Here is an 11,635-nt window from a genome sequence, read left to right as displayed (position 1 = left end):
CATTCCGTTAGCATAGCACTTGATCGTTTAGTTTGTTGCTACTGCTTTCTTCATGACTTATACATGTTCCTATGACTATGAGATTATGCAACTCCCATTTACCGGAGGAACGCTTTGTGTGCTACCAAACGTCACAACGTAAATGGGTGATTATAAAGGTGCTCTACAGGTGTCTCCGAAGGTACTTGTTGGGTTGGCATATTTCGAGATTAGGATTTGTCACTCCGATTGTCGGAGAGGTATCTCTGGGCCCACTCGGTAATGCACATCACTATAAGCCTTGCAAGCATTGCAACTAATGAGTTAGTTGCGGGATGATGTGTTACGGAACGAGTAAAGAGACTTGCCGGTAACGAGATTGAACTAGGTATTGAGATACCGACGATCGAATCTCGGGCAAGTAACATACCGATGACAAAGGGAACAGCATATGTTGTTATGCGGTTTGACAAAGATCTTCGTAGAATATGTAGGAGCCAATATGAGCATCCAGGTTCCGCTATTGATTATTGACCGGAGACGTGTCTCGGTCATGTCTACATAGTTCTCGAACCCGTAGGGTCCGCACGCTTAAAGTTCAATGACGGTTATATTATGAGTTTATGTGTTTTGATGTACCGAAGGAGTTCGGAGTCCCAGATGAGATTGGGACATGACAAGGAGTCTCGAAATGGTCGAGACGTAAAGATCGATATATTGGATGACTATATTTGGACATCAGAAAGGTTTCGAGTGATTCGGGTATTTTCGGGAGTACCGGGGAGTTACGTGAATTCGTATTGGGCCTTAATGGGCCATACGGGAAAGGAGAGAAATGCCTCGAAGGGTGGCCGCACCTCTCCCCATGGGCTGGTCCGAATTGGACTAGGGAGGGGGGCGCCCCCTTCCTTCCTTCTCCTTTTCCCTTCCCTTTCCTTCCCTCCTACTCCTACTACTTGGAAGGGCTCCTAGTTCTACTAGGAAAGGGGGGATCCTACTCCCGATGGGAGTAGGACTCCCCTAGGGCACGCCATAGAGAGGGCCGGCCCTCCCCCTCCTCCAATCCTTTATATATGGGGGCAGGGGGCACCCCAAAGACACAACAATTGATCTCTTGATCTCTTAGCCGTGTGCGGTGCCCCCCTTCACCATAATCCATCTGGGTCATATTGTAGCGGTGCTTAGGCGAAGCCCTGCGTCGGTAGAACATCATCATCGTCACCACGCCGTTGTGCTGACGAAACTCTCCCTCAACACTCGGCTGGATCGGAGTTCGAGGGACGTCATCGAGTTGAACGTGTGCAGAACTCGGAGGTGCCGTGCGTTCGGTACTTGATCGGCCGGATCGTGAAGACGTACAACTACATCAACCGCATTGTGCTAATGCTTCTGCTTTCGGTGTTCGAGGGTATGTGGACAACACTCTCCCCTCTCGTTGCTATGCATCACCATCTTGCGTGTGCGTAGGAAATTTTTGAAATTACTACGTTCCCCATCACGAACATAGTCATCCAATATATCAATCTTTATGTCTCGGCCATTTCGAGACTCCTCGTCATGTTCGTGATCATATCCGGGACTCCGAAATACCTTTGGTACTTCAAAACACAAAAACTCATAATACCGATCATCACAGAACTTTAAGCGTGCAGACCCTACGGGTTCGAGAACTATGTAGACATGACCGAGACATGTCTCCGGTCAATAACCAATAATGGAACCTGGATGCTCATATTGGCTCCCATATATTCTACGAAGATCTTTGTCGGTCAAACCGCATAACAACATACGTTGTTCCCTTTGTCATCAGTATGTTACTTGCCCGAGATTCGATCGTCGGTATCTCAATACCTAGTTCAATATCGTTACCGGCAAGTCTCTTTCCTTGTTCCGTAATGCAACATCCCACAACTAACTCATTAGTCACATTGCTTGCAAGGCTTATTGTGATGTGCATTACCGAGAGGGCCCAGAGATACCTCTCCGACAATTGGAGTGACAAATCCTAATCTCGATCTATGCCAACTCAACAAGTACCATCGGAGACACCTGTAGAGCACCTATATAATCACCCAGTTACGTTCTGATGTTTGGTAGCACACAAAGTGTTCCTCCGGTACTTAGGAGTTGCATAATCTCATAGTCATAGGAACATGTATAAGTCATGAAGAAAGCAATAGCAACAAAATAAACGATCATCATGCTAAGCTAATGGATGGGTCAAGTCAATAACATCACTCTCTAATGATGTCATCCCGTTAATCAAGTGAAAACTCATGTCTATGTCTAGACATGATGTGATATACATTGTTGTATGATATGATCATGTTTTGTATAAGTTATCGGCAACTGGCAGGAGCCTTATGGTTGTCGCTTTATTGTATGAAATGCAATCGCCATGTAATTGGTTTACTTTATCGCTATCCATAAGCGATAGTTGTAGAAGCAATAGTTGGCGAGACGACAATGACGCTACGATGGAGATCACGGTGTCAAGCCGGTGACGATGGAGATCATAACAGTGCTTTGGAGATGGAGATCAAAGGCACAAGATGATGATGGCCATATCATGTCACATATTTTGATTGCATGTGATGTTTATCTTTTATGCATCTTATTTTGCTTAGTACGGCGGTAGCATTATAAGATGATCCCTCGTTAAAAATTTCAAGGTATAAGAGTTCTCCTGAGTATGCACCGTTGCGAGAGTTCATCGTGCCGAGACACCACGTGATGATCGGGTGTGATAAGCTCTACGTTCACATACAACGACTGCAAGAAAGTTTTGCACATGCGGAATACTCGGGTTAAACTTGACGAGCCTAGCATGTACATACATGGCCTCGAAACACTGGAGACCGAAAGGTCAAACGTGAATCATATAGTAGATATGATGAGCATAGAGATGTTCACCATTGAAGACTACTCCATCTCACGTGTTGATCGGACATGGTTTAGTTGATATGGATCACGTAATCATTTAGACGACTCGAGGGATGTCTATCTAAGTGGGAGTTCTTAAGTAATATGGTTAATTGAACTTAATTTATCATGAACTTAGTCCTGATAGTATTTGCAAATTATGTTGTAGATGAATAGCTCGCGATGTAGCTCCTCGCTTATTTTTTATATGTTCCTAGAGAAAACTATGTTGAAAGATGATAGTAGCAATGATGCGGACTAGGTCCGTGATATGAGGATTATGCTCATTGGTGCACAGAAGAATTATGTCCTTAATGCACCACTAGGTGACGAACCTATTGCAGGAGCAGATGCAGACGTTATGAACGTTTTACAACCTCGGTATGATGACTACCTGATAATTTAGTGCACCATGCTTTACGTCTTAGAACCCGGACTTCAAAAAAAAATTGAACGCCATGGAGCATATGAGATGTTCCAAGAAGCTGAAAATGATATTTCAGACTCATGCCCGTGTTGAGAGGTATGAAACCTCTGACAAGTACTTTGCCTACAAGATGGAGGAGAATAGCTCAGCTAGTGAGCATGTACTCAGAATGTCTGGGTACTACAATCACTTGAATCAAGTGGGAGTTAATCTTCCAGATAAATAGTGATTGACAGAGTTCTCTAGTCACTGTCACGAAGTTACTAGAACTTCGTAATGATCTATAATATGCAAGGGATTACGAAAATGATTCCCAAGCTCTTCCTGATGCTGAAATTAGCGAAGGTAGAAATCAAGAAATAGCATCAAGTGTTGATGGTCACAAGACCACTAGTTTCAAGAAAAAGGGAAAGGGAAAGGAAAGGAAACTTCAAAAAGAATGGCAAGAAAGTTGCCACTCCCATGAAGAAGCCCAAAGCTAGACCCAAACCTGAAACTGAGTGCTTCTACTGCAAAGGAAATGGTCACTGGAAGTGGAACTGCCCTAGATACTTGGTGGATAAGAAGGATGGCAAAGTGAACAAAGGTATATTTGATATACATGTTATTGATGTATACTTCACTAGTGTTTATAGCAACCCCTCGGTATTTGATACTGGTTCAGTTGCTAAGAGTAGTAACTCGAAACAGGAGTTGCAAAAAACAGAGACTAGTTAAGGGCGAGGTGACGATGTGTGTTGGAAGTAATTCCAAGGTTGATATGATGACCATCGCACACTCCCTCTAACTTTGGGATTAGAATTGAACCTAAATAAATGTTATTTGGTGTTTACTTTGAGCATTAATATGATTAGATCATGTTTATTGCAATGCGGTTATTCACTTAAGTCAGAGAATAATTGTTGTTCTGTTTATATGAATAAAACCTTCTATGGTCATACACCCAATGTGAATGGTTTGTTGAATCTCGATCGTGGTGATACACATATTCATAATATTGATGCCAAAAGATGCACAGTTGATAATGATAGTGCAACATATTTGTGGCACTGCCATTTAGGTCATATTGGTGTAAAGCGCATGAAGAAACTCCATGCGGATGGACTTTTGGAATCACCTGATTATGAATCATTTGATGCTTGTGAACCATGCCTCATGGGCAACATGACTAAAACTCCGTTCTCTAGAACAATGGAGCGAGCCACTAACTTAATGGAAATAATACATACTGATGTATGCGGTCCGATGAGTGTTGATGCTCGCGGTGGGTATCATTATTTTCTGACCTTCACAGATGATTTGAGCAGATATGGGTATATCTATTTAATGAAACACAAGTTTGAAACATTTGTAAAGTTCAAAGAATTTCAGAGTGAAGTGGAGAATCATCGTAACAAGAAAATAAAGATTCTACGATCTGATCACGGAGGCGAATATTTGAGTTACGAGTTTGTCCTTCATTTAAAACAATGTGGAATAGTTTCACAACTCACGCCACTTGGAACACCATAGCGTAATAGTGTGTCCAAACGTCGTAGCCATACTTTATTGGATATGGTGCGATCTATGATGTCTCTTACCGATTTACCACTATCGCTTTGGGGTTATGCATTAGAGACAACTCCATTCACGTTAAATAGGGCACCATCTAAATATGTTGAGACGACACCGTATGAACTAGGGTTTGGCAAGAAACCTAAGCTGTCGTTTCTTAAAGTTTGGGGTTGCGATGCTTGTGTGAAAAAGCTTCAGCCTGATAAGCTGGAACCCAAATCGGAGAAGTGAGTCTTCATAGGATACCTAAAAGAAACTGTTGGGTACACCTTCTATCACAGATCCGAAGGCAATATCTTTGTTGCTAAGAATGGATCCTTTCTAAAGAAGGAGTTTCTCTCGAAAGAAATGAGTGGGAGGAAAGTAGAACTTGATGAGGTAATTGTACCTTCTCTCGAATTGGAAAGTAGCTCATCATAGAAAACCGTTCCCATGATGCCTACACCAACTAGAGAGGAAGCTGATGATAATGATCATGTAACTTCAGATCAAGTTACTACCAAACCTCATAGGTCAACTAGAGCACGTTCTGCACTAAAGTGGTACGGTAATCCTGTCCTGGATGTCATGTTACTAGACCATGACGAACCTACGAACTATGAGTAAGCGATGATGAGCCCAGATTCCGATAAATGGCTTGAGGCCATGAAATCTGAGATAGGATCCATTTATAAGAACAAAGTGTGGACTTTGGTGGACTTGCCTGATGATCGGCAAGCCATTGAGAATAAATGGATCTTCAAGAGGAAGACGAACGCTGATGGTAGTGTTACTATCTACAAAGCTCGAATTGTCGCAAAAAAGTTTTTCGACAAGTTCAAGGTGTTGACTACGATGAGTTTTTCTCACTCGTACCGATGCTTAAGTCTATCCAAATCATGTTAGCAATTGCCGCATTTTATGAAATCTGGCAAATGGATATCAACACTACATTCCTTAATGGATTTATTAAAGAAGAGTTGTATATGATGCAACCAGAAGGTTTTGTCAATACTAAAGGTGCTAACAAAATGTGCCAGCTCCAGCGATCCATATATGGACTAGTGCAAGCATCTCGGAGTTGGAATACACGCTTTGATGAGTCGATCAAAGCATATATAGTTTTATACAGACTTGAACTGAAGCCTGTATTTACAAGAAAGTGAGTGGGAGCACTATAACATTTCTTATAAGTATATGTGAATGACATATTGTTTATCGGAAATGATGTAGAATTTTGTAGAGAGCATAAATGAGTGTTTGAAAGGAGTTTTTCAAAGAAAGACCTCGATGAAGCTACTTACATATTGGGCATCAAGATCTATAGAGATATCAAGACGCTTGATAAGATTTTTCAATGAGTACATACCTTGACAAGATTTTGAAGTAGTTCAAAATGGAACAGTCAAAGAAGGAGTTCTTTCCTGTATTGCAAGGTTTGAAAATTGAGTAAGACTCAAAACCCGACAACAGTAGAAAATAGAAAGAGAATGAAAGTCATTTCCTATGCCTCAGCCATAGGTTCTATAAAGTATGCTATGTTCTGTACCAGACCTATTGTGTACCTTGCCATGAGTTTGGCTAGGGGGTATGATAGTGATCCAGGAGTGGATCACTGGACAGCGGTCAAAGTTATCCTTAGTTACCTAAGAGGACTAAGGACATATTTCTCAGTTATGGAGGTGATAAAGAGTTCGTCGTAAAGAGTTACGTCGATGCAAGCTTTTACACCGATCCGGATGACTCTGAGTCTCAATCTGGATACATATTGAAAGTGGGAGAAATTAGCTAGAGTAGCTCCAAGCAGAGCATTGAAGACATAGAAAATTTGCAAAATACATATGGCTCTGAATGTGGCAGACCCGCTGACTAAACTTTTCTCACAAGCAAAGTATGATCACACCTTAGTACTCTTTGGGTGTTAATCACATAGCGACGTGAACTAGATTATTGACTCTAATAAACCCTTTGGGTGTTAGTCACATGGTGATGTGAATTAATCACATAAAGATGTGAACTATTGGTGTTAAATCACATAGCGATGTGAACTAGATTATTGACTCTAGTGCAAGTGGGAGACTGAAGAAAATATGCCCTAGAGGCAATAATAAAGTTGTTAATTTATATTTCCTTATATCATGACAAATGTTTATTATTCATGCTAGAATTGTATTAATCAAAAACTTGATACATGTGTGGATACATAGACAAAACACCGTTTCCCTAGTAAGCGTTTACTAGACTAGCTCGTCAATCATAGATGGTTAAGTTTCCTAACCATAGACATGTGTTGTAATTTGATGAACGGGATCACATCATTAGGAGAATGATGTGATGGACAAGACCCATCTGTTAGCTTAGCATGTTGATCGTTCAGTTTTATTGCTATAGCTTTCTTCATGTCATATACATATTCCTTTGACTATGAGATTATGCAACTCCCGGATACCGTAGAAATACCTTGTGTGCTATCAAACGTCACAACGTAATTGGGTGATTATAAATATGTTCTACAGGTATCTCCTAAGGTGTTTGTTGGGTTGGCATAGATCGAGATTAGGATTTGTCACTCCGAGTATCAGAGAGGTATCTCTGGGCCCTCTCGGTAATTTAGATACATTAAAACTGTGCAGCTTTCCAGGCCTCTCAGGTCATCACCCTTCACAGCCATTTGATCGTCAATTCTGAGCATTTTTGGCCATTAGATTTGTTGTGAATCGCGTGTAATCTGGCTTACTTCGCTATTAACAATCACAAACCGTCCTGGGCCGCTGCTCTGGTAACTTTTTTGGGCGTTTCAGATTAATTGGGCCTTATGGGCCTATAGCAGCCTCCGCTAACCTACGTGAAGCCACCCCGCCGCACTCCTCATCCTTTCCATGGCGGCTCATTCCATGGGTGACCCAGCTGGTTCACGAACGATGCGGGGGCGACGGATCCCATGGAGACGACGTAGAGCCAGACCATGTGATCGAGCTGGTTCGAGCCTCCCTAATTGCATGCCGATGCAGGTAGAGAGGAAGCTTCATCTCACTGTTCGGTGAAGCGGAGGGAAAATGATCCACCAGAGTTCGAGGAGACAATCAATCGTCGGTTCTTGGGAGCATTCATCGTGGGTGATGTGCATGATTAATTGAGTTGCGCGTTTCTTTTTCCCAACCTGCAGCTGCCTCATTACATGCGGCTCTTTATTATTCATCTCGTGGCGCTCACCTCCAGCATTAAATCCCCTGCAGTATGTTGTCTTCATATCCCCACGTTTGTGATGACCACAACAATGGCCTAGATCCCTTTCCCTGGCGTTGGATTTGACGCCCTTATACGCTTCTCCCCTTCACATCAGCCGAAATCTGGATTTATCCCATCTTTGATCTTCCTGCACGCCTCGCTCCCCTCCCTTGTGAGGTTTGATTTTCAGAGTTTAATTGGTTCTCCCTTCCCAGGTTTTAACAAGACCAATGATTTCCTTCTCATACGCTTTTAACAAGACCATAGGTTGATTGGCAGGAGGAGGCCTACATCCAGGAAGATGATGTGCTGCAAAATCAGCTAATCAGGTCAGTGTATTATAGTACCCTCGACTGTTCTTATCTTGGTTCTCTATTGCGAATGTGCATCTCCTGGTTCTGTTGCTTAGTTCTGATATATTGCCATATAGGTGTTGTCTTCTCTACAACTCTAGAAACTATTGACGAAATTGGTTGCTTCAATGGTCAACACATTACCGGCTACTCCCACAATATAAGTCGTTTTTGCAAACTATTTTAGCTTGCAAAAACGTCTTATATTGTGGGACTGAGGGAGTATCTTCTAATGTTACTACACTTTCAATTTGTTATATGCCGGGAAACAAAGTTTGAACTTAATTAAGAAATACCTAAATACATTCTTAGCTATGTAGTTAATTAGTATAACCATGGCACCATATGGCTTGCTCATAAATATATTGGCTATTTTTTACTTTAAAAACATCGGTTAGTCATGTGTTGATGCACCAACAGACTTACTTTCCAGGACTACATTTTGCCTATCATTCTATCAGTCATTTTGGATGATGTCTTCAATGCTTCATCTTCTTACTGGATGAGACATCTTCATATATGTATCTCAGCCATCTAAGTTACACCAAAGATGTCTTTTGGTAATACATCTTGATCAACAGTATGTCTATTTGGCTCTATATCGCCATCTATAGTAGATTTCGACTTTAATGGCCTTGGTGATCCAAAACCTTTAGTTGATTCATCCAAACGTTTGATATTATTTATGGGGTAGGATTATTTTACGCAAATGAGCAGTTTTGTTTAGTACATGTATGTGTAATCAGTTTTCTGCCATTTTTAGTCACCCTCAAGAGGGGGAAAGGATATTTATCTTCACTGACAGTCCATTGTCTCAAGTGTCTGTACAGAAATGTCTTGCGAGGAAAAGAACAAAAGCTTATGCAACTTCTCTTAGTATGTACCTTTTCTTTTATCATAGTGTGTTTGCAGATGATTTTTTACAGCACTTCGTGCTAGATGATGATGATTATGAGCATTTCCTGTATACTTTGCGCAGTAGGTTGTACTCATAGTAGCAGTATGATGATCTGTTTCCCGCTCTAAATATGAGATGATTGGTTGTCTTGCTTCCCATTAGTGTTGGATCAGCGGTGGATTCTTGTTTCCATTGAGGTGCTGCCTGGATTGTTACTGAGGTAATGGAGGATGTGCATGGAATTCTCTGGTACCTGTTCCCATAGGTCTTCCATTTAGGTTGTGGAGTTGAAGAAAGCCGAGAAAAATATCCAACTTCAGGCTTTGTTCCCTCTCGTGTGTAATTTAGTGAGTTTTTCTTTCTTGCAAAAAAACATGTTTGAGACCTCAATAGTAAGGGATTTTGTTTTCTTGTGTTTCTGCTGAAAAAAATGTTCTTATCATTTCAGTGAGCGTGCAACAGAGCACAAGTTTGTCAGAAAATATGTTTCTTTGTATGAAGAGCTACAAGCAAAATATGAAGATTTTATTGCCATCCTCACAGATGTGGTGGTTTTTTTTGCATTTTCAGATCTTTATCCCTATAGCTGGGAGCAAAACTACAAATGCTAGCTGGCAGTCCATGCCATATCCGACATTATTGTAGGTCCCTGCATATTCTTATTGAAGGTTACTGCTATTTGTTCACCAAGTGAAAGTTGTAGTTGTCGTTCTGTCCTAGCTTAGTACACAATATTATTATCTGATAGGATATTACTTACTACTGATAGTTGCTCTGTCCTAGCTTAGTATAGTACACAATGTTATTATCTCTTAGGTTATTACTTACTACTGACAGGAGTATCTTTCATAAAAAGCGAAACAGTTATTTTGGTCTATTTTAGCATTTTTCATAGTCTATCTTGTCTCCATGTATTTTACAGAAAAATCCTATCTCTATCATAAAACATTCAAAATAGATGGGCGCAGCAACGCGCGCCATCAATGATCTAGTGCACATCATGATAAGGCTTGCAAATAATGTGATTAATGAGTTAGTTGCGGGATGATGCATTACGGAACGAGTAAAGAGAGTTGCCGGTAACAAGATTGAACTAGGTATAGAGATACCGACGATTGAATCTCGAGCAAGTAACATACCGATGACAAAAGGAATAACGTATGTTGTAATTATGGTTTGACCGATAAAGATCTTCATAGGATATGTAGGAACTGATATGAGCATCCAAGTTCCGCTATTGGTTATTTACCGGAGAGGTGTCTCGGTCATGTCTACATAGTTCTCGAACCCGTAGGGTCCGCACGCTTAATGTTGGATGATGATTTTGTATTATATGAGTTATGTGATTTGGTGAACTAATGTTGTTTGGAGTCCCGAATGAGATCACGGACATGACGAGGAGTCTCGAAATGGTCGAGAGGTAAAGATTCATATATTGTACGATGATATTCGGACATCGTAAGTGTTCCTGGGGTACCAGGTGCATATCGGGTCACCAGAAGGTGTCTTCCAGTTATTCGCTGTTGTTTCCTTGTCATTTGCTTGCGTGTCATGCATTTTATATCATGTCATCATGTTTCATCGCATTTGCATACATGTTCGTCTCATGCATCCGAGCATTTTCCCCGTTGTCCGTTTTGCAATCCAGCGCTCCTATGTCCTCCGGTGTCCCCTTTTGCCTCTTTTCGTGTGCAGGTGTTAAACATTCTCGGATTGGACCGAGACTTGCCAAGTGGCCTTGGTATACTACCGGTAGACCGCCTGTCAAGTTTTGTGCCATTTGGACTTTGTTTGTTATTCCAACGGTTAACCGAGGAACCGTAAAGGCCTCGTGTGTGTTGCAGCCCAACACCTCTCCAAAGTGGCCCAAAACCCAGCTAAACCCCCTCCACCATCTCAGTCGTTTAATCACGACCGTGTGGCCAAAAACCATGCTCAATTTGGAGCCTCCTAGCTCCCTCTATGTATAAATAGGTGCCTCCCCCAAAAAATCCTTGATCAAATCGACCCCTAACCCTAGCCTCTTCTTCCTCCTGCCGCCGGACGCGTCCGGATCGGGCCGGACACGTCCGCCCGCCGCCGCCCGACCTATCGCGGCGCACCACGTCGCACCGCCCGCGCCCACTTCGCCTCCTCCCGCACCGGCCCGCCCGGCCTGCAGCGGGCCCCCGAGGCCCAGTCGGCGCGCGCCGCCGCCTACCGCTTCGCCTGCCGCCGCGCCGCCCTGCGCCGGCCTCGCCGCTCCGCCGCGCCGCCCCGCGCCGGTCCCGCCGCCCGCGCACCGCCCCGCCGCTG

The sequence above is a fragment of the Triticum dicoccoides genome, chromosome 7A (assembly GCF_002162155.2).
Source record: "Triticum dicoccoides isolate Atlit2015 ecotype Zavitan chromosome 7A, WEW_v2.0, whole genome shotgun sequence".
In the NCBI taxonomy this organism is placed as follows: Eukaryota; Viridiplantae; Streptophyta; class Magnoliopsida; order Poales; family Poaceae; genus Triticum; species Triticum dicoccoides.
This window is presented reverse-complemented; position numbering follows the sequence as displayed.